The 23,069-nt window shown below is 42.7% G+C and overlaps 1 protein-coding gene and 1 pseudogene across 16 annotated transcripts in view; both read left to right on the top strand.

The window, feature by feature from the left end:
- Positions 1 to 23,069, top strand: part of DOCK9 (dedicator of cytokinesis 9) — a 293,481-nt gene that overhangs the window by 133,070 nt on the left and 137,342 nt on the right. The gene's annotated exons all lie outside the window — the stretch shown is intronic.
- LOC116467407 (ribosomal protein uL30-like) lies at positions 3,301 to 4,048 on the top strand (annotated as a pseudogene).

Raw genomic sequence — 23,069 nt, 5'->3', positions numbered from 1 at the left:
TGTGATTTGGCAACAAATGAAAAGCAAAATCAAATGATTATAAATTGTGCTGCATGTTGACAAGATTTTCCTGTAGTGCTGTCTGAGGAAGCTAAAGGTTATCTCAAATTTCTCTGAACATGAAATATGTATTCTTCTTGGTATTAATTAGAGTAACAACTTTTTTGAGTTTGCAACCTAGAATGAAAAATTCTATTTGTATGACTGAGATAAAATTGCTTAAGAAACAAACCAAAGAAACAAGATACAGTTAGTTGAGTATCATCGTTATCCCAGGGGAACGGGATATCTGGATGTTGAAGCAGTTGCAGAATCAGACAGTTTAAACTTTGAGAAAACTTCTGTGTCCCCTTTGCTTTTAACTACTCTGGTGATACCAGGCACAAATATTCTAGGAAAGGCAAATAACTCACTAGCATTTTGTTGGCTAAGGTGATGAGCAAATATTATTTTCTGTTTGGGGGGAAGTTTTCCTAGAGATTTAGGAGCTTGAATTTGAGCTTTGATCCTCATCACAGGAATTGTGATGGGCCCCAGTGAAGTTTGGGTACAATTATTTGTTTTCTTATAGACTCCCACTTTCTTAACAGGTAAGGCCATGTACTCTGTGCTTTTTTGTTAAATTGTCTCAGTGATGTTATTAACTGTCTAATTAGCTGGATGAGTGAAAGGTCTTAACAGTGCCACAGATTCCTTCTATCTGTGTTTTCTTAGGCAGAATAAGAGCAGAATTATTGTATTATTAGAGGCAGAGGGAACAAATTAGATTGGGGAAAGTGTTTTATTTCATATGGAAAAGTAATACCAAGTTGGTTAGGAAATGGCAGCAGCAAAACGCATGCTGAGGGGTGATTTACTGCACTTAAATAATTAAGCAGTATAAGTTAACTATTAAAATAATAGAACTTGGTGTACATTTCTGCCAAATATATTTGCAATGACAATTTACTAAAATATAAGTATGGATAGTGCTGATGCTTGTGTACATTTTTCCAGTAGGCACATGTTGATCTTGAGCCTTTACTGGTCAGATACTAAAGGCATCTACACGTTCTCTGAAAATGAGTTGTGTCAAGAAAAGATTTGCGGGTTGCATGTAGTTGCCTGAGGATGACAGAAGAGTAGTTACTACAACAACAGCAAAGAAGAGGGACATGAAGTAAATGTTTTTTTACTTTTTGATTTTTTAAAAAATCAAAAGAATAGGCCAGGTGCAGTGGCTCACACCTGTAATCCCAGCACTTTGGGAGGCCGAGGCAGGCGGATCATGAGGTCAGGAGTTTGAGACCAGCCTGGCCAATATGGTGAAACCCTGTCTGTACCAGAAAATACAAAAATTAGCCAGGCATGGTGGTGCACACCTGTAATCCCAGCTACTCGGGAGGCTGAGGCAGGAGAATCTCTTGAAACTGGGAGGCAGAGGTTGCAGTAAGCTGAGATCGTGCCACTGCACTCCAGCCTGGGTGACAGAGTGAGACTCCATCTCAAAACAAACAAACAAAAATCAAAATAATAGTTCCCAGCCATCAGGGTATTGATGAAGTAGGCTGGGCACGGTGGCTCACGCCTGTAATCCCAGCACATTGGGAGTCCGAGGCGGGTGGATCACCTGAAGTCAGGCGTTTGAGACCAGCCTGGCCAACATGGCAAAACCCCATCTCTACTAAAAATACAAAAATTAGCCAGGCATGGTGGCGGGCGCCTATAATCCCAGCTACTTGGGAGGCTGAGGCAAGAAAATTGCTTGAACCTGGGAGGTGGAAGTTGCAGTGAGCCAAGATCGCGCCATTGCACTCCAGCCTGGGGGACAAGAGGAAAACTCCATCTCAAAAAAAAAAAAAAAAAAAAAGAGAATATTAATGAAGTAAAGTACATGTGATCTGCCATGGCCAGGGACAGGAACGCCATGGGGCCTGCGGCCGTCACTAGCTGATGGCCCTTCTTTTTGCAGAATCAGATCCTGTTGCTTGGGGATCTCTGCCATCTGTGCTTTGGCTTCATGGTTCTCCTTGCCAGCAGCATCTTCTCTTCTAGATCTTTCCTACCCTTTAGAGACCACTTGAAATCCCTTATTGTCTGAAGCTATTTAAGTCCACAGAAACTTTTTCCCCCACTGTCTCAATTCCTTTCCTACTGCTTGTCTGCACCATGCACATAAACACTTGAGTATGTGGTCTTGGCCGTTCACAACCTGCTTCTTAGGCTTCTTGCATTCAGGCATCCCCCTCCGTGCTGTGGTCCTGAGAAGGGCTGGCTTTGAGCCTCTGTCCTCCCATCCACCTGCCCACCTCCACATGCACAAAATCCCTTCCTTGCTAGGTGCTGGGGCTGAATACCCATTGCTTACCTTACTGATAGTAAAATTTTTGCAAGCATTAGGTTATTTTCTTTGATTCATCAAGTAAATATTAATACTGTTTGGAACATGTGATAGTCCCAGTGACTAGATTTGTAAAAATATTTGCAGGATCAATGATGTGGTTTGGCAGAAGTAGGTAATTTCTAAAATTAAAAAGTGCAGGTAAAACAGGGACTGGAGAGGAGTATTTTTTTCTAGTGATTAATAAACCTTCATTTTTCTTATTGTTTTGTTGTCTTACCCAGTTTATTTGGCATAAATCTGAGAACTTACTTTTTCCATGAGCAAAGTTAGAGGTAAACTTTAACAAGCAGTTAGACAGAGGTAATGACCTTTAGATTAAAAGGTTTTAGGTCAAGCTGTATAAGCTGACTTGTCTCTTAAGACATGATGAGCCTCTGTTTAACTGAAAGTCGAGCCCAGGATGCCTGCCTTTTCCATCAAAGACATGGGATTTGGGTGGCAGCTGACTATTGATTTCCAATGACGATTCTCCTTCAAGTGGAAGTCGTTTTACCAGATGGTCCTGTTGGTGGGGCCATTGTTAACCCTGTGACTAACGCACGGCATCTTCACCTGGCTTTTAAGCTCCTTGTATCCTGACTTGTTGCATAGCTTACTTATGCTTGTGCAACTATGTAAAGTGACAGAATATGAGAAAGGTAGTGAGTAGTAAGAATATTGGGAGACAATTTGTGCTACCATTCATATTTCATAAAAATTAGACTTTGGTGTCTGGTGTAAACAAACAGGACAGAGCTTGTACGGAAGGATGAAAAGAGTGTGTTGGGCCGGGTTCATTGGCTCACACCTGTAACCCCAGCACTTTGGGTGACCAAGGTGAGAGGATTGCTTGAGCCTAGAAGTTCAAGACCACCCTGGACAGCACAGCAAGACCTCAGCTCTACAAAAAATAAATTTAAAAAATATTAGATACTAGAAAGATGGCAGAGCAAGAGCAAAGAAAAATCCCTTTGGTTCCAGAAAATCTGAAAAAGAGGAAGGCTTATCAAGCCCTCAAAGCCGCTCAGGTGAAGCAGGCACTTTTAGCAAAGAAGGAGCAGAAGAAAGGAAAACGGCTCAGGTTTAAGCGACTGGAATCATTCCTATATGATTCCTGGTGGCAGAAACCCGACAAGGTGCGTCTCAGACGACTAGAAGTGAAACCTCATGCCTTGGAATTGCCAGATAAACATTCCTTGGCCTTTGTTTTACGCATCCAAAGAATTAATGGTGTGACTTTACTGGTGCAGAGAACCTTTGCAAGACTTTGCCTGAAGAAAATTTTCAGTGGTATCTTTGTAAAAGTCACCCCCCAGAGCCTAAAAATGCTGCTTATAGTAGAACCTTATGTGAACTGGGGATTTCCAATCTAAAGTCTGTCCAAGAACTCATTTTGAAACATGAACAAGCCAAGGTCAAGAATGAGACCATCCCTCTGACAGACAGCACAGCGATTGAGGAGCACCTGGGGGAGTTTGGTGTCATTTGCCTGGGAGACCTCGTTCATGAAATTGCCTTCCCAGGGAAGTATTTCCAGGAGATCTCATGGGTCTTGCACCCTTCCCACCTCTCGGTGGCCCATCATGCTACCAAGAATAGAGTGGGGTTCCTCAAGGAGATGGGCTTACCTGGGGTGAACACATCAATCAGCTCATCCACCAGCTGAACCCAACCCAGAATATCTGAAAGCACAGTGTAGTGGAAGCGTGTGTTTTGGGTTTTTTTGGACTTATTATCAAGTATCTTCAGATAAGATTACTTCCTGCTTAATCTTCAAAAACTGGAAAGGAAGGGTTGAAGAAAAGACAGTAGGTGATGTTCATGGCAGACACCTCTCATCACAATCATTTCCAAGGAAAAATTCCAATGTTTTCTACATTGGCTGCCACCTCATCTGAAATCAGCATCTACCATGGAGGAATGGAGGAGGGAGTTCTGCTTAGTTGCATCTTGTGTCTTGTGGTTTATTATTGTGAATGAGTAACTCAAGCTTATGTACAAGGCTCTGTAAGACTCCTGTAACAGTGGACCAAGCCCAGGGGCATAATTGAGTCTGGAGGTTCCTGGGGCCTTGTTTTGAAGACTTGAACTACACATAGGAAGAAAGGCACAAACATAAATACTCAGTTGTCTCTGGAAAAAAACAAAAAAATTAGCCGGGCATGGTGGCGCAAACCTGTGGTCCCAGCAACTTGGGAGGCTGAGGTGGGAGGATCACTTGAGCCCAACAGGTTGAGGCTGCAGTGAGCCATGATTGTGCTGCTGCGGTCCAGCCTGGGTGACAGAGCGAGACCCTGTCTCAAAAGCACATTGTATCCCACTTCTGGATATATGTCCCAAAGACTTGGAAGCAGAGACTCAAAGAGAGATTTGTTCACCGCTAGTAAGATCAGCATTATTTACAGTAGCCAAAAGCGGGAGGCAATCCAAGTGTCCATCAAGGGATAAATGGAGAAAGAAAATGTGGTATTTACAAAAAATGGAATATTATTCAGCCTGAAAAGGGAAGAAACTCCTGTCCCATGTTACAATATGGATGGACCCTGAAGATGTTATGCTCAGTGGATAAGCCAGTCACAGAAGGACAAATACTGTTCAATTCCACATATGTAACGTCCCTAAAGAATCAAATTCATTAGAGGCAGAAAGTAGAATGGTGGTTACTAGGGATGGAGGTGGGGAGCAATGGGGAGTTATTGTTCAATGGGAACAGAGACGCAGTTGGAAAGATGAAAAGAGTTTTGGAGATCGATGGTGGTGATGATTGAAAAATGAGAATGTACTTAATGCCACTGAACTGTACACTTAAAAATGGTTAAGATGGTATATTTTATGTTTTATGTATTTAAAATAACGATTTTTAAAAAGCATAGGATTTCGTTATAGGATTTCTGTGCTATATTTATGGGTGGGAAACTGTTATCATCCTTAGAACTGTTTGCAAAATCAGGTTGAGGAGTGAGTCCTTAGGTGCTTTTCCCACTGATACTCATGGTGTATTACCTGTATAAAAGTCTTAGCAAGAGAATTGAAAAGAAAGGATAGGAGTGCAGGTCAAAGATTATTCATAATTGACAATCCTAAAAAATATACTTTTTGGAAATGTTTGAATACAGGAGAATCCTGGAGTGTTCTCAGCATTGTATAGAAAAATGTGGTTACTCCATTTCCCTTTCAATAACATCCTGAGTTTTATTTTTCCTCTGGTTCTTTTCCTCTTCTACTTACATGAGACTGATAATGATCTACAAATCACTGACATGGAGAGGAAGCCATGCCTGCTGCTTACAAAGGCCTGGAAGTCCCTGATCTCATTTCCCATCTGTCCTTTTGAAAAGAAAAAAACTTATTTTCACGATGTTTTGTCCTCACTTTTTTCTTATATAGAGCCAAAAGAAAAAAACTCTCAATACTTTGTTTTTGGCTTTTTATTGAAAAGTGTTCTTTTCATAAATTCCTCGAAATTTTTATCAGTTAGAATTCAGTGGCCAACAGTGTAACTTTCTGTAAACATTGTGGTTTCTGGGATATTAGTTCATGTCTAGGCTTAGACCTAACTGAAAAATCTGGATAAATTATATTTCTGGGCCGGGTGCGGTGGCTCACGCCTGTAATCCCAGCACTTTGGGAGGCTGAGGCGGGCAGATTACCTGAGGTCAGGAGTTCGAGACCAGCCTGGCCAACGTGGTGAAACCCTGTCGCTACCAAAAATACAAAAATTAGCTGGGCGTAATGGCAGGCGCCTGTAATCCCAGCTACTCGGGAGGATGAGGCAGGACGCTTGAACCCGGGAGGCAGAGGTTACAGTGAGCCAAGATTCGCCACTGCAGCTCCAGCCTAGGCAATGAGAGCGAAAGTCCGTCTCAAAAAAAAAAAAAAAAAAAAAATTCTGAATAGACACATCTAAACCTTCAGGAGATGAGAATTTTAATTCTAGTTCAAGTAATGCCTTTTACAGGAAATAGTGATTGATGTTTTTTTTTTTTTTAATTATCATCACATAGTCCTTAAAAAGAAAAGCTTACTTTTCAAGTAGCACTGATCAGCTGAGCTTAAGGGTATATTTATTTAACTTATGTTTATTCTTAAACTACTTGTGAAAGGACTCAGCTTTGTGAGGTGCTTGGAACCATGAAGATAAGCTAGGATCCTTGCTTTCAAAATGCTCATAACTTAGGAGAGGAGATAAAGGTATGTCTTAATAAGCAGGGGACTAGGACCAGTGTCATGACATGAATCTAGTCCCATGGGAATCTACTGTGCAAGTATTATTTGAGAGTTTAGTGGAACACCCAGGTGCTATCAGCTCTTGAAGTGGCTGGAAACGCAGAAGTCCAGCCCTGAGAGAAGTCGGTTTAAAAAGGAAGATCTGGACTCATCCACAGAAAAGTGAGACAGGCATGAAAGGGGCCGAGAGCATGACAGACTGAAGCCTGGGCTAGTGCCTTCATTTAGGAAAAAGCAGGGGAAGCAGAGACAGAAGTTAGGATAAGAACCAGGAAATGGAGAAGAAGAGTTGGAAGAAGGCAGGCAGAGAGGGCAGACAGTCTCTCCATGGCTAGGGAGGTCCCGGGAAAGGGCGGTGGAGTTGGTGACCAGGCGGGGGTAAAGAAGTGAGTGGGGAGACACAGGTTAGAGTAAGCTGGAAACAGAAGAAATCAGAGTGGCTCAGAGCAGTGACAAGGTCTGCGGGAGGTTTTACCAGGACTGGGAAAGCAAGAATGAGCTGAGAAGGGTGAAACCCAGGCATGGAGAAGAGATCGAAGATACAGGATAATGTGGTCTGAGTTTTGAAGCAGGGTTCTGCATGGGGTCTCGGGAGGGAATTAAGGGTCTTTTAGAGGAGGAGTTGAGGAAGGAGAAATACTGCCAGCTCCAAATGGAAGGAGAGCATTGTGTATTGAGAAGTGTAGCGGCAGATTGTGCTGAGGGAGCTAATGTCAGGCTGGCCTGGGGCAGGGGGAGCTTGGGCGAGTAAGGGTTTGGAAAGCAGGCCATGGAGAGTGGCAGGGGGAGTCAAGTGTCATCAGCTTGTTCTCCCCCTGCTGGAACCATCGCCACAGCCTTTGTCTGTCCCACTTACCTGGATTAATGCGAGAGACTCCTCTCAAGTCTTCTGGGTTCTCTCCTTGCCCTCTTCCAGTCGGTCCTAACAGTGTAGCTAGAGAGACTGTTTAAAAAGTGAGTCAGAGATTATCATTCCTGTGTTCAGAATCCCCCATCAAAGGCCTTACAGTGGCCCAAGGGTCCCTGTGATCTTGTTTCCCATTTACTCCCAGGCCTTCTCCCAGCCCGCCTCTCCCACCATCCGCCGTCTGTCTGCAGCCACACTGGCCTCTTTGGGCTCCTGCCTCCCCGCGAGGCAGGCTCCTGGCTTGGGACGTATCCTTCCCTGGAAATAATTTACCTGGCTATCTGTTGCCCCTGCAAACCTTTTTCCAAATCTGACCTTTGCAGTGAGGCTGTCGCTGACTGCTACACCTCCACCCCTCTTTGGCCTTGCTGGTCCTCTCTACCTTGCTGATTTCTTTTTTTCTCTCCTTGTCTCTTAACAGCTTCTCACACTGGTATATGTTTTTGCTTCCTATGTAAACTCCAGGAGGCAGAGATCTTAGTTTTTAAGCATGTAGAACAAGTGGTAGATATTCAATAAATATTTGTAGAATTAAACAAATGAATTATCAACCAAGAGGGGGGTCTTTCCACTTAAGATTTCAATTAAAACAATTAGCCTTGTTGGAAACGTCAGTCACCTGGGAATAGAGAAGAGAAAGCAGAGGATGGATGGCTGTGATGGTGGCAGGATGTGGGTGAGAGTGAGTGACCCAAGGTCCTAAAATGACCTCCCAGGGAGTCGAGGCTGGAGAGTCTTTGGAGGTGGACCCTGGACTGGGAAAAGAAGACACTAGAGGGCCCAGAGGATGAAAGAGCAAAAATACTTGGTGTGGGGTAGTTGGAGGGGTACTAGGGCACACTCAAGGAAGGGACATGTCAGTGTCTGAGAGCTCACGGAAGGAAGGTGTGGTGACAACATGGACCATGGCAGAGTGACTTTAGATGGCTCTTGGGTGAGGAGAATCAGCATGTAACAAAGCATTAAATCATTTGGAAGAAATTCAGAAAATCGTAGATGTACATTCAGCCCACTTACCGGGCCTACTAAACGTCAATCAGATATAAAATCAAATTGAAATACGAAGTTAAGGGTAGATCTCTTCAAGTGGCTATTTTGAGAATTTAAGCTTGAGCTGGATTCCCAGGTCCCTGGAAGATGTATGTTACAAGCTTTCTTATTAGAAATATTGTAGGAAAAGGAAGTGATTTACAAACATTTAGAATCATTGTTTCCTTGACTGATTCATTTGTTCTTTAATTTGTTTAAAACCATCTTGCTTAGCTCACCAAACTTCAAGAATATCAGCATTGGACTGTGCAAATTCAGGGTTATTTTCCTAAACTGAAGGAAATGTTAAGGATGAAAATTGCTTCTGAAAAACAACTTCTATGCCTGAGTCCAAATCAACTACCACAGAAACATATTGGGGAAGCATAATTAACTTTGTATTTGTGCCAGCCTTTCTAAATGAAGGTGGAGGCCTGATAGGCTAGTAGGATGATCTGGTCATGACCCGCTGTCCTTAAGTGAGGTTCAGCTGATTGGCACCTCAAAGGGTTCTTCCGCCTTCCTCACTGTTCCCAGGGGAGCCCCATGCACTGTTACAGGCAGGGGAGGGTATGTGGGCAGCTGTGTCCCCATGTGCCCTGGCATAGGACTGTAGGGGATGTGATTGAACATGTTATGCGGGAGCAGGACACGCACATGGAACACAGTGTAATGGTGCCCTCAGGAGCCAGAGAACTCAGCGGAACCATGATGCTTCCTGCTGAAACAATTAGGGTACAAGATCAGTGTGTTGGTTTTTATGCTTACGAAGTATTTCATCATTTTCTTTATTTTTTTTTCCTCAGCGTGCTGAGGGTAGTAGCTTTTTTTTTTTTTTTTTTTTTCATATAGTGGACACTGTGATGTGATTTTTGCTCCATGTTGTGCTCAGGAAAACCTAGGATCAAGTGGGTAGTTGACATTAACTACATATGTAACTAGATGAAAGAGAGCACACACGTATGAAATACCACCTGTATACATCAAGTAAATGTAAGATGTTATTCTCTTATCCTGAATGAAGGATATTGATGAACCCAGTAGTCCATCACTGTATGTTTGTGTTCCCCATGAGAGGTCACATTCTTCTTTTCTTTTTAAAATAATATTTAGCTGACATTTTAAATATGTCAGAGAGAATGGTAAAATTCTCCAATTGGTGGAACTGGATAAATGCAGACCATATTTGCAAACCAATGAGGCACAGAAGGACAATTTTATCTATGTGATTAGTGTATATGTCTTAGGATATTAAAGGTGATCAACAGGCATGGATAGAGGAAGATTTGAACTAAGGATGATATCTTCTGTCAGGGGTAGCCTAATCACGTGGAAATTTATGAAGTATATACTGTGTCTCTAGCATTCATTGCCTATCCCTCTTTATTATGATTATTTGTAACTATGAAACTGCTTATTTTTTTCCCTAAATAGAAAATAAAGCCTCCATGAGAATAGAAAGCCATAATTTTTTTTAAAGTTGTAAACCATAGTTTTTTGAAAATTTATGTTTACGTTTGCCAGCATTCCTACAATAGTATTTTATCCATAGTAGGCACTTAATAGGCATTACAAAAATGGATGGATATGAGATCTTGGCACCAGTGGCCTTTGAGGTCATTAGAGCATATCTCAAGGTGGCAAATCATGGGAGTAGAAGAAAAGGAGACACAGTAAGTTTGCATGCAAAAACAAACACACACAAACCAAGAGTCTTTAAAGGAAATGGAAATCCATGTTTTGGCCTCAGAATTCCTAGATATCGTTTAACATATTACCAGGCACAAAATCTCTGTGGCTCCTAAAACAAAAACAAGTCCAGCTATGTCTGTGTCTCCGCCTTTTTCTACCATGGTTGCCTGGAAGAACCTGGATAATATTGAGTGTGTCCCACATGGGTTTGAGCAACACCTTCGAGTGTGTGCACAAGATCCAAAGAGGACAGTTTCAGTAAGTTTATCAAAGTCCCCTGGTGTCAGAAGTCCTTGAGTCAGAGTGCCTTCCCCATCTGCTTAGCATTATATCTACACAGCTGACTCTCCGCTGTGTTTGAAGTAAGACTCTGGATGGCAGCCCAGGAGCTGAAATGCTGCTCTGACAGCAGCAGTGTGGCACTGGCCAACTCAGAGGGATTTGAGTGAAATTATATTCAGTACATAAGTGAAACCTTGCATATGGGTGATGGGTGGCACATTAGGGAGTATGTCTTCCTAAGACAAGTCCTGAAGGAAAGTTCATTGGTGGATCGAGTTGTATAAATACAGTCATGCACTGCATAATGACCTTTCAGTCAACAATGGTGGTCCCATCAAATTATAATGCTGTGTTTTACCGTACCTTTTCTGTGTTTAGATATGTTTAGGTACACACATACTTTCATTGTGTTACATCTCCCTGCAGTAGTCAGCACAGTCCCATGTTATACAGGTTTGTGGCCTAGGAGCAATAGGCTACACCCTTACAGCCTAGGTGTGTGGTAGGCTATACCATCTAGGTTTGTGTAAGTACACTTTATCATGTCTGCACAAGGACAAAGTCACTCAATGATGCATTTCTCAGAATGTATCTCTAGCGTTATGCAACACATAACTGTGATGGACATGTTTTAACTTTAAGCATATCCACTGTGCTAGATGTTCACACAAAATTATGGTCCTTTTAGCAACTAAAATAGAATTCTAAAGAAAGACAACCGGCCGGGCGTGGTGGCTCACGCCTTAATCCCAGCACTTTGGGAGGCCGAGGTGGGCAGATCACGAGGTCAGGAGATCGAGACCATCCTGGCTAACATGGCGAAACCCTGTCTTTACTTAAAATACAAAAAATTAGCCAGGCATGGTGGTGGGCGCCTGTAGTCCCAGCTACTCAGAAGGCTGAGGCAGGAGAATGGCGTGAACCCAGGAGGCGAAGCTTGCAGTGAGCCGAGGTCGCGCCACTGCACTCCAGCTTGGGTGACACAGCGAGACTCCGTCTCAAAAAAAAAAAAAAAAAAAAAAAAAAAAGAAAACCAGAGACACCTACAGACAACTGGAAAACAAAAGAAAGTGCACTTACTTACACCTACCTCAAGGTTGAGTGGAATGCACATGAAAGAGTTGGCAGGTGCTTTAGACACTAGAGGTAGTGACAGGACCCAAGATTTAGTCATATGTCCACAGAGGTCTGTCTCTTATTACTCTGATCCTTTCATAAGTGATAAACCTTCCTAAAACTCATTTTTCTTGATCTGTAATTCAGTGATGACATTTCCCCTAAAATTTGGTTCTCACAGATGTTTGAGAATCCAAAGAGACAACCACCATCCAGGAGAGCACTGCACACCCTTGCTACTGCCCTTCCATTGGTGGGGAGACGCCAGGTTACTAGGGAGCTTATTACAGCCTCTATTCTCGCCTCTAGGGAATGTCATTTTATTTTTGAGGGAGCTGTTTTTAGTTGCCACCCTCAACTGTAGTTGTTCAGCAGGCTGAATCCCTTACTAAACAGGAAGCCAGACGTACCACTTGGGCCCTGAATGACCACAAGGCTACTCCTGGTTTTCTAGGTAACTCTCCTGCCCTCAGCTGTGCAGTAGTACTTAGCAAGTGATTTTAAAATTGCTTCTTTGTAAGACCAAAAAAAATATAATTCTTTACAAAAATGCACTTAATTGATAACTAGTTATTAAGGGTTCTGAACATTTATGTTATTTAGTTTACTGCATTTTAATAAACTATCATGTGCGCTCTTCCATTTGAAGGATTTGAGAAGGTGGCAGAATGAAATTCATGACTCTCAAAGGTCTACTGAAATCTGACTTTTCAGGAAGCGGTACATTATTTGGTGAAAGGAACTACCTGAAGTCTCACGTGTTGCTGAGATACTGTCTCATTTGGAACCTCATGTGACCTCACAACTAAATTGTGCAGTCCCTCTTTTAAAGTCCCAACTTCCCATTTACTCAGCAACATTCATCTTGTGCCAGGTGTTCTGCTGGGTATTGGAGAATTAAAGATGAATAACATGGTCAGATTCTCAAGTCTGGCAGGAGACACAGAAGTATCTTTGAGTAATCTTAGCAGAATGGTACGTGTTCCGGAGACCAGTCTGAGCAACTTGGTGTGAGTCAGAGGGGCCTGGTGCATTAGGGAATCAGAAATAGTCCATGTTGCTGGACGGTTGGAGAAGGGCAGAAGAGTTCAGAAAAGTTAGCACGGTTGGTCACAAAAGGTCTTCGGTTATGCTGAGGAGTTTGGATTTTATTCTGGTGGCAGTGAGGCGTCACTGAAAGAATTTCAGTTGAGGCATGATGCTATCAGATGAGAGATTTAGAAAGACAAATGGCAGCTGTGCAAAGAATAGATAAAAGGGATGATGGAGGGAAGGTGGGCCTACCGGTTAGGGTGCTGCACTGTAGTTTGTGCATTGCTATGGGTACTTTGACATCAGGCAGAGTGAAGGGTGGCACTGTTGAAGGACCAGAGAAAGAAATGGGGGACCATGCAGGTGCCAGTGAAGAGGAGCAGTTAGAGAGGCAGAGAAGGCCCCCCCACCTCAAGACCACCAAAAAGATGTATTATAGAGTCTATGTTAGGTGAGCTTAGGCTCAAATAGTCCTTGAGAAATGTATAATTCTCTGCTCGTATCAAGACTCAGCCCAGCTAGCTGCAGTGAGTCACGCCTGTAATCCTAGCACTTTGGGGGGCCAAGGTGGGATGATCACTTGAGCCTAGAAGGTCAAGGCTGCAGTGAGCCATGATCACACCACTGCACTCCAGCCTAGGCAACAGAGCGAGACCCTATCTCTTAAAAACAACAAAAAAACTCAGCCCTTGTAATGTTTTAAATGTGTTCCTTGGGAATTGGCTTTCATTAAATCCCTTCCAGAAACCTAAATGGAATTCCTTCTTCAGCCTCTCTGTCCTATGCTTTGCTCATTTTCTTAATTATCAGGGAATTAAACATCGAGGCTCTTTAGGCAATGCTTCCCTGAAAATGGAATTTGTCTGACATTAATAGAACATTGTGGGTTAACTGCCAAGACATGAATTGTGAGGTAAAATGTGGGAACGCCCTGTGTAAATTTTAGTTTCCAGTCTAGCTTGGTACTGAATCCTCTCAAAAAGCAAGTCATATGCTCTGAAACAAATGCATCTGCCAGATAACTTGGAAAGCTTTCATCACCTCTGCGCTCAGTAAGTTTCAGTGATGTTCTCAGAGTTGTTGAATAGTAATGTTTAATACTGCACTCGACACAAAATATTTAATGTACAGACCAGTGCAACCAAGTGGGGTTTCCAGCAGATATCAAAGGGACATAATTCTACAGAGACATGAGGCACCATGCAGTTTGGCTGGGGCCTAGAGACAAAAGGAGGGAGCTCTTGTGAGCCATCTAAGCGGGAGTAGTTTGCAATGGACGTGGATGCTATCCATTTGGCCCAGCTGAGAACAATAACAATTGAACCTAGGGTTAACTCAGTGAGGGAGATGGGCCAGACCCAGGGAATGCTCCTGAAGAGCTGTCTTGCTCGGACCTCCTGGGCTTTGCTTTTTGGCTGCATCTAGGTCCCTCCGTCTCCTGAGCTCTGCATACTGTGCCTTGCCCCCACCCCAGGCCCACCCTAAGAGCTGCCCTTCCTTCAGCAGATTCAAGTACTGTTTCTCTGACAAATGCATAAAGTCCTCAGGTGTTTGAAGGGATACTTCTAAGTAAATGAAAACAAGCACAAGCATGGATGCTTTACATGAGATTACAAAGAGGGGAGAGAGGATTGATGGCTCCACAGTTTAGCCTAAGGGTAGACTGGAATTGATGGGGTCTGAGGCCTGCTGGGCTTCTCTAACAGGTGGTCACTGTGGACCCCGGGCCTTCTTCTCTCTGATTTTTGGTCATCCTCAGTCCTCAGAGAGTAGACCATCTTAGAGGCAGGACCCCAGGTACCCTGAAATTCCCCTCCAGCTCCCTAGGTCTGCAGTCCTGCTCTCACTGACAGTTTCCTCCTGAAGAGAAGCATCTTCCCCTGTCCTGACTCAGTGTCTGAGTTGGAGTGCGGTGGTCTCCCGTTTCCTCAGGTTGGCTCTCGAGAACTACCTGGGAGGCTGCTGGGTACTCCCCATCTCTTCCTGTATCAGAGCCTGTGCTCCTCTTTTGGGCTGTCCCTGGTGTTTCCCTGTTGAGGGAGGACACTCCCAGCTCTCTGCTCCGTTGAGCAGCAGAGATGTGGAGACACTTTGTCACCGGTTCCAGCAGCTGGCTCAGGTTACAGCCCACCCACTTCTCTGGGAGATTGTCTTTAGCTCATTGTTCATATGGTCCCAGGGCAAGGGTGAGCCTATTGTTGGTCTTTTAATTAAAATTTTATAAAATATGATGTTTTAAATATCCCATGGATTTGCATACTTCCCACCAGGAATTAAGAGGACTGTTTTGTTATAGTTTAAGCCCATTGTAAAGTGATTAATAAAAAATCCAGTGCCATGAGTTGAGAAGGTTAGAAAAATAATAGAAATCTTTGTTAATACTCTTATATTTATTTAAATCTACATAGTGAATCTTCCCTCTCTTTTACCCAACAATTCTTTCCATAAAGAAAAATAATTAAGGTAATGCAACTGTAATTCAAAGCAAATATGGTATTTATCTTTTTTCTTTTTTCTGGATGCCTTTTATGTTTTAGTTTCTTACGGAGCAATTTCCAGCACTCAGATAAACCATTTGAGAGGAACAGACTTAGAATTCCATATTTACAGAACTGTGGGATTTTTAAACCACAAAGGAAACCTAGAGATCCTAGAAGACTGTTCTGTGGATGTGGAAAGTTCAAATATCCCCCAAGACTGCACAGCTAATTACAGGCAGAGCTGGGGTAAGGACTCAGGTTTCCTGGCTCTCAACTCAAATCTCTTTCCAATATCATTTCTCAAATTCTAAGATCAGAAGTTGAATGAAATGATTTGCTTCACATTTCTTGTGGTTTGAAACATGAGCTTCTCAGAATCTCCAGCTTCAGTGGGGTCAGGGTAACGTACTGGCTGCCACTGATGGAGGCCAGACAGAGCCCCAGCCAGGTTGGGGTCAGGAATGTCATTAGGAGAGAGGGATTCCACATTTAAGCTGCAGAGAGAGCAGTGAGTGATGACAGAAGCAAAAAATGCCAGAGGCCCCAGGGGTCGGCCCAGGTGAGGAAACAGGTACCTCCACTCGCTCCCTTTAGGTGGGCCTGCCCTGCTGTCCAGGGCTAAGTGGCTTCCCACAGTGGCTCAGAAACATCGCAGTAACCCCATTGTTTGGAGGAGATCATTTCAACTAAGAGGAAAAACTTTTCTTTTGTTTAAGTAAAAGGGATCTATTTGAAATTTGTCATTCCAAACTAGACTTGCAGACAGTTTTAAATTTCACTCTTTTTATTCTGGGAGCAACTCTGTGCTTTTCTAGCTCATTCTGTTAAAAAAAAAAAAAAAAAGCAAAACAAAAAACTGTCCCATAAATATTGAGACTGGGGCTCTCAGGTATCTGTGCATCCTCATATAAGCCCTTTGGGAAAGGATGTCACCCTTTTTTCTTCCTTTTTAATTATGCCTGTGATTTTGTGGAACTTCCTATAAGACTCCTGTCCATATTTGCTGAAGGTAACTAAGAATTCCTTAGTGTCAAAGGCTATGTGTTTAACCTAAGTAATGATTCTGACTGAAAATAATTTACCTTCTGTTATAATAGCTAGGAAAGGGCTTTTATCTACCTATCTATCGATCATCTGTCTATCTATCTGCCTTTCTTTTTTTCTTTTTTTTTTCCTTTTCTTTCTTGCAGGTGCATACCTTGGTAAAGGGCTTTTATTTTGAAATTATGTTTGTGCTGTGAAGATTTCTATGCAAATAGTTATCTGAGATGCTAGCAATGTTTAGGTTTAATTTTCAGATCCATATTACACTAATTATGGTGTGAAATGTTTTTTCCCCCTTCCCTTTTCAAATGTACAGATTTCTTAGCAGAATGGAAATAGCTTGTTTCCAAACATAGACATAGGACTGGTATGCTTTGAATACCCACCTTGATGTTGGACATTCAAATGATGTTGGGCATTGGGTCTATATAAAGTGGATATAGATCTATCTTTTAGCAGGAATATGATTTTTAACTGATAGAAAAGTAGAAAAGAATGCCACAGCCATGAAAAAGAAAACTTGGCTTATTGTTGAGAAGGGCTTTAGTGCTTTTGGAGTATAAATCTCTTAGTATTGACTTGGACTTCGCTATAAGCCAAATAAATAAAACTATAGAAATTTAGTGTGAATCAGTTTGGCATAAAGTAGATGATTATCTGAATATGACTTTTAATACATAAAATCTGTGGAGAAATTAAAACAGAGCGTTCACTCATGCTATAGTCTTCCCTTGTCAGTTCCTATAATGGACCAGATAACTTTTTGTAATAATAGGGAAAAAAAACTTATATGCAAGTAATGGATGGTTATTGGTAGGTTCCTATTTCTGTCTCCCTTGACTGTTTTATTCATTCTTTTTTTTTTTGCTGTTTGAGACAGGGTCTTGCTCCATCACCCAGGCTGTAGTGCAGTGGCCTGGTCACGGCTCACGGCAGACTCGAACTTCTGGTCTCAAGAGATACTCCCATTTCAGCCTCCTGTGTAGCTTAGACTCCAGGTGCATGACACCATGCCTGGGTAATTTTTTTATTTTTAGTAGAGACAAGGTCACACTATGTTGCCCAGGTTGGTCTCGAACTCCTGGTCTCAAGTGATCCTCCCACCTCGGCCTCCCAAAGGGTATTTACTCGTTCTTGAAACATTTATTGAGTATTTAGCACATAGCTAGAAATAGGAAGATGTATCTCCTGTTCTCAAAGGAATTTGCAATCTGGTGGGGTAAAGAAGGGCATGTGGGTACAGGAGAGTTTTGGATAATGGAGTCAGGGTTGACTAGCTGTTCAGACAGGTCTTGGGGTGGTTTATAAGGTCATCATGGTACAGGATCAGACCTCAGGTTTGCAAGTCCAAAGATGGGATTTGGTCATCTAGAGTGTTTCAGGCTCAGGGGAACTGACTTGTTGCAGGCAACCCCACAAGAGCACAAACCAGAATGTCATTTTATTAATATGCATTGAGAACTAGAATTCACAAGCAGATCAGAATACTATATTGGCTGTGCATTTTCTCCCAGTAGGAAAGTCTAAATGGGAAGCATATTATAAACAAGTGGCTCAGTGAGGCTGTATTCAGAGCAAGGGCAATGAATTAGAAGACCTTAGTAGCTGGTGGTATCAAACATTGACGGCCCCGTTGGTGCCAAGCCTGGTAGTCCTCCCCTCCCCCATGGGTCCACCCTAATGGGTTCCAACCTTTCTTTTATTTATTTTTTATTTATTTTTTGAGACAGACTCTCATTCTGTCACCCAGTCTGGAGTGCAGTGGCGTGGTCTTGCCTCACTGTGACCTCCACCTCCTGAGTTCAAGTGATTCTCATGCCTCAGCCTCCCAGGTAGCTGAGACTACAGGCGTGCGCCATCACGCTGCCTGATTTTTTTATTTTTTGGTAGACATGGGGTTTCACCATGTTGGCTAGGCTTGTCTCGAACTCCTGTTCTCAAGTGACCTGCCTGCCTCAGCCCCCTCAAAGTGCTGGGATTACAGGTGTGAGCCACCGCGCCCAGCTCCAACCTTTCTCTTAAATAGTGATAGAGACGCTGACAGAATTGCTCCAGCCATGGAAGCCTGGTTCTTTCTGTTGGCCTATTCTTATCCCAGATGTGGACTTTTAGTGTTGTTTAATTCAAGGTCAGTAAGAATTCTAGGCAGTTTTTCCTTCGACTTAAGTTTTTAGTTTTAGGACTTAATGGATATATTTATTTATTCATTTATTTATTTATTGGCAAAGAGTTAATCTCATTCATTATATCTTAATTTTGTGCTTTGAACTTCCCAAGGGCAAGTTTGTCTCTATGTTTCTCTTCGTTTTGTACTGAATATGACTTGTGCTCATCCTTTACAATTTGGCTTAAGTTAATTTTAGCTTTCCCTCAGTGTACCTTTTCTTGATGTCCTCTTCTCTACCTTATTGAATTTATACTCCCTAACTTTTTTCTCTCATATCATCCTGTGCTTCTGTGTTCTTTTCTCTATACTCTTCTGTACTTATCATACTCTAATAATTATTTCCTCATCATCCTCTTTCATCAGACTGTAAGCTTTAAAATAATAGCAACTATATTTTATTAAACTTTGTGTCTCCAGCTGCTAGCTCAGTGTCTGGAAGAAAGTAGGGACCCAGTAAGGTGTGGAATGATGGATAGATGAATGGGTAAAGTAATATTTATGCTGAGTCCTTAAATGATCAGTAGAATGTTTTTCCTAAGACACTACAAACTACTCTCAAGATCCAACAGGCATTTACTGTATCTTACTTGACCTCTTTCGTGGCATTGACTTGAGTAGAAGGGTGACTGTGGAAATGAGATCGCAGCATAGTTGTATCTCCTCAGTGCTTCTGTCTTAATTCTGTAGTGTAGCTAGTATTTGAAATCCATTTTCATGAAAATGGCAGTATTCTTCAGTACTGTAACTTGGAGATGTTCCTAGTGTCTTAAAATCTTGTTTTGGTTTTCTGTTGTTGAGTAACAAACCATCCCACAGCCTCGTAACTTAAGACAATAATTTATTATTTTTTGCAATTCTAAAATCTGGTCAAGGCTCAGCTGGGTGGTTCTTCTGTTTTACACTGTCTGTAGGAACTGGAATGTCCAAGATGGTTCTTCACTCACATTGTGGTATCTCGCCTGGGATGGCCGAGACCAGCTGGGGGATGGTGGGGCATCTTGTATATATCCTCTCTTTATGGCTACCTTGTACTTCCTGTCACCATGGTGATCTCAAGATGGTAGAACTTATATGGTGACTGGCTTCCAAGAAGGAGGTAACGGAAGCTCCCAGTTTTTCTAAAGGCTAGATTTGGGCCCGGTGCGGTGGCTCATGCCTGTAATCTCAGCACTTTGGGAGGCTGAGGTAGGATTGCTTGAGCCCAGGAGTTCAAGACCAGCCTGGACAAAATGGTGAGACCCCCATCTCTCCAAAAATTCAAAAATTAGCCAGGCATGGTGGCTCATGCCTGTGGTCCCAGCTACTTGGGAGGCTGAAGTGGGGAGGATCACTTGAGTCCAGGATGGCAAGGTTGCACTGAGCTGTGATTGCCCTGCTGCACTCCATCCTGGGTGACTGAGTGAGATACTGTCTCAAAAAACAGCAACAACAACAACAACAAAGGCTAGGTTTATAACTGATCATCATTCCTTCTATCTCATTTTGTTGGTGAAAGCCAGCCCAGATTCAGGGAGAGGGGAGACAGGCTGTGCCTTTTGGTGTACAGAGCACTATGCATAGACGAGGAAGGATAGCAGCCATCTTTGGAGATTATCTGAAAGAGATCGAATAGTGTGTAGTTCAAGACATGCACGAAAAAATAGCACTTATGCTATACTACATATGTACTAAAGAAGCACACCTAGTTTAGTTTAATTGGATGAAGTCTCTGGGGGAGAAAAAGGGCCCTGTCTGGTCAGAAAACTATTCTTTGTTAAAATCAAGGTTAGGAATTGATGAGTAATGGTTAATGTGTAAACCTCGTTTAAAAATGAGAAACATCATGCTATCTTATCTGTTAAAACTCAGGTTTGTCTCCTCCTGTGGAACATACATGAAGGAAAAAAAAAAAACAATTCACGACTCTCTTTAATAATTTAAAGTTACTTTTTTTTTCCAAGTGAGAACATAGTGGGACTTTGATATACGAGAATAAAAATGATCTATTTCCTATTATTTTTCTAACCTTAGAGGGGTGTTTGGAAAGTGTCCCATAATTAAAGTTTCTTGAGTTGGTTATTCTACTGGGAAATTTTTGTCATAAATTTTTTCTTCTTAATGTTAGGATGAAGAATGGCCTAGAAGTGACCCTAATAGTCCTATTTCTTGATGTGAGCTATTTCATGAATGTTTTAAAAGTATGATAATTAGTTTCAAAAGTCTTGAAAGACCCAGATAAATCAGATCAGGACACAGTAAATGGGAACATAGAATGTATACTTTTTGAAGTAGCACCCCTCCTTCATAACAGTTGTGACAGTCTATATATGTACAGTATATTGCTTTGTAGCTTTTTGTACAGATTGTGCCTGTCTTCCATGCTTATGGTCACTCATCTCTGTGGCATTTCACAAGAAAAGATGTGTAATAAAGGTAACTGTTTCTTTGTAATACTTACAAAGAAGTCAGGACCCAGGAGGCTGAAGGAATAAATAATGTACCTGCCAAGGACTTTGGTGAAGAACAGAATTCATTTCTTCCACTCCTTTAGAATGAGGAGCCTTATTCTAAAAATAGGCTTTAAGATTACTTTCAAAGATAGAGTGCGAGAAAAGAATAAATATAGGTGAAGCAGACACAGCAGAGAGAGAAAATACAGGCAGGAAATAAATTGTACCCAAAACACATGCCCTGAAGTTCTCCACCTAGGCTGGAGGGATAAGGGAAAAGAGGTTTGACCCAAAGCCACCTCCAACCAAAGGAAGAAGGGAAACTGCCAGGACCAATGCTATGAGATCCCAGAGTAGTCATTTGCCATGAAGAGCTAACAGGGTAGATTCTGTTAGCAAAATGTTTGCTTGTATGCTGCTTTAATGACTATGATATGTTTGTTTGTTTGTTTGTTTGTTTTTGTTTTTGTTTTTTGAGATAGAGTCTTGCTCTGTTGCCCAGGCTGGAGTGCAGTGGCACGATCTTGGCTTATTGCAACCTCCGCCTCCCGGGTTCAAGTGATTCTCCTGCATCAGCCTCCCGAGTAGCTGGGATTATAGTCATGCGCCATCACACTCGGCTAATATTTTTGTATTTTTAGTAGAGATGGGGTTTCACCTTGTTGGCCAGGCTGGTCTTGAACTCCTGACCTCAAGTTATCCATCCACCTCAGCCTCCCAAAGTACTGGGATTACAGGCGTCAGCCACCGTGCCCAGTCAACTATGATCTGTTAATGGTACCTAAGGGTTACAGTCCATAGGAGAAAAAAACTAGAATATTTCTTTCTGAAACCTGAAGCCCAGGCCGGGCATGGTGGCTCACGCCTGTAATCTCAGCACTTTGGGAGGTTGAGATGGGAGATTGTTTGAGCCCAGGAGTTTGAGACCAGCCTGGGCAACATGATGAGACCCCATCTCTATTTAAAGAATAAGGCTGGGTGTGGTGGCTCACACCTGTAATCCTAGTGCTTTGGGAGTCTGAGTCAGGTGGATTGCTTGAGTTCAGGAGTTTGAGACTAGCCTGGGCAACATGGTGAAACCCCATCTGTACTAAAAATGCAAAAATTAGGCGGGTGTGGTGGCGCCCGCCTGTAGTCCCAGCTACTCAGGAGGCTGAAGTATGACAATCACTTGAACTCGGAAGGCAGAGGTTGCAGTGAGCCAAGATCATGCCACTGCACTCCAGCCTGGGTGACAGAGACTCTCGAAAAAATTAAAAAACTAGGCCGGGTGCGGTGGCTCACGCCTGTAATCCCAGCACTTTGGGAGGCCGAGGCGGGCAGATCACGAGGTCAGGAGATTGAGACCATCCTGGCTAACACGGTGAAACCCTGTCTCTACTAAAAATACAAAAAATTAGTCGGGCATGGTGGCGGGTGCCTGTAGTCCCAGCGACTCGGGAGGCTGAGGCAGAAGAATGGTGTGAACCTGGGAGGCAGAGCTTGCAGTGAGCTGAGATTGCGCCACTGCACTCTAGCCTGGGCGACAGAGAGAGACCCATCTCAAAAAATAAAATAAAATAAATAAAAAAATTAAAAAGAAAAAGAAAATGAAACCTTAAGCCTAGTTATTGAGGTAGGATGCTACCCCTGCCCTGTCATTTTATTTAAAAGAAGCATTTAAGCCTAATGAACAAGAACAGTTCTAATGTCCCTTGGAGGGGAGGTAGCATTCACAGTTCATAGATTCATTTAGCAATTACTGATTGAGGATCTTCTGTGTGTCTAGTTATCTATGCTCTTAGGCTCTGGGGATGTGGCAGTGAACAAGAACAGATGTAAATGACAAGAGATGGATGCTGGTGATGGTTGCACAATTGTATGAATGTACTTAATGCCACTGAACTGTACACTTAAAAATGTTTAAAATGGCCAGGCATGGTGGCTCACGCCTGTAATCCCAGCACTTTGGGAGGCCGAGGTGGCGGATCACCTGAGGCCAGAAGTTCGAGACCAGCCTGGCTAACATGGTGAAACCCCATCTCTACTAAAAATGCAAATACTAGTCAGGCGTGGTGGCGCACGCCTGTAATCCCAGCTACTCGGCAGGCTGAGACAGGAGAATCGCTTGAACCTGGGAGGCGGAGGTTGCAGTGAGCCGAGACCCCGCCATTGCACTCCAGCCTGGGCAACAGAGCAAGACTCCATCTCAAAAAAAAAAATGTTTCAAATGGTAAACTTAGGTATATTTTACCGAAATAAAAAAAGGCAGTTAAGGCAAGTAAGATGCTGTGTCGTGGGACTAGATCAAGCACTTGGGGGT

This window comes from Hylobates moloch, unplaced genomic scaffold (assembly GCF_009828535.3).
Source record: "Hylobates moloch isolate HMO894 unplaced genomic scaffold, HMol_V3 SCAFFOLD_4, whole genome shotgun sequence".
NCBI lineage: Eukaryota > Metazoa > Chordata > Mammalia > Primates > Hylobatidae > Hylobates > Hylobates moloch.
Note: the sequence above shows the minus strand (reverse complement) of the source record. Positions and strands in the feature narration are given on the sequence as shown.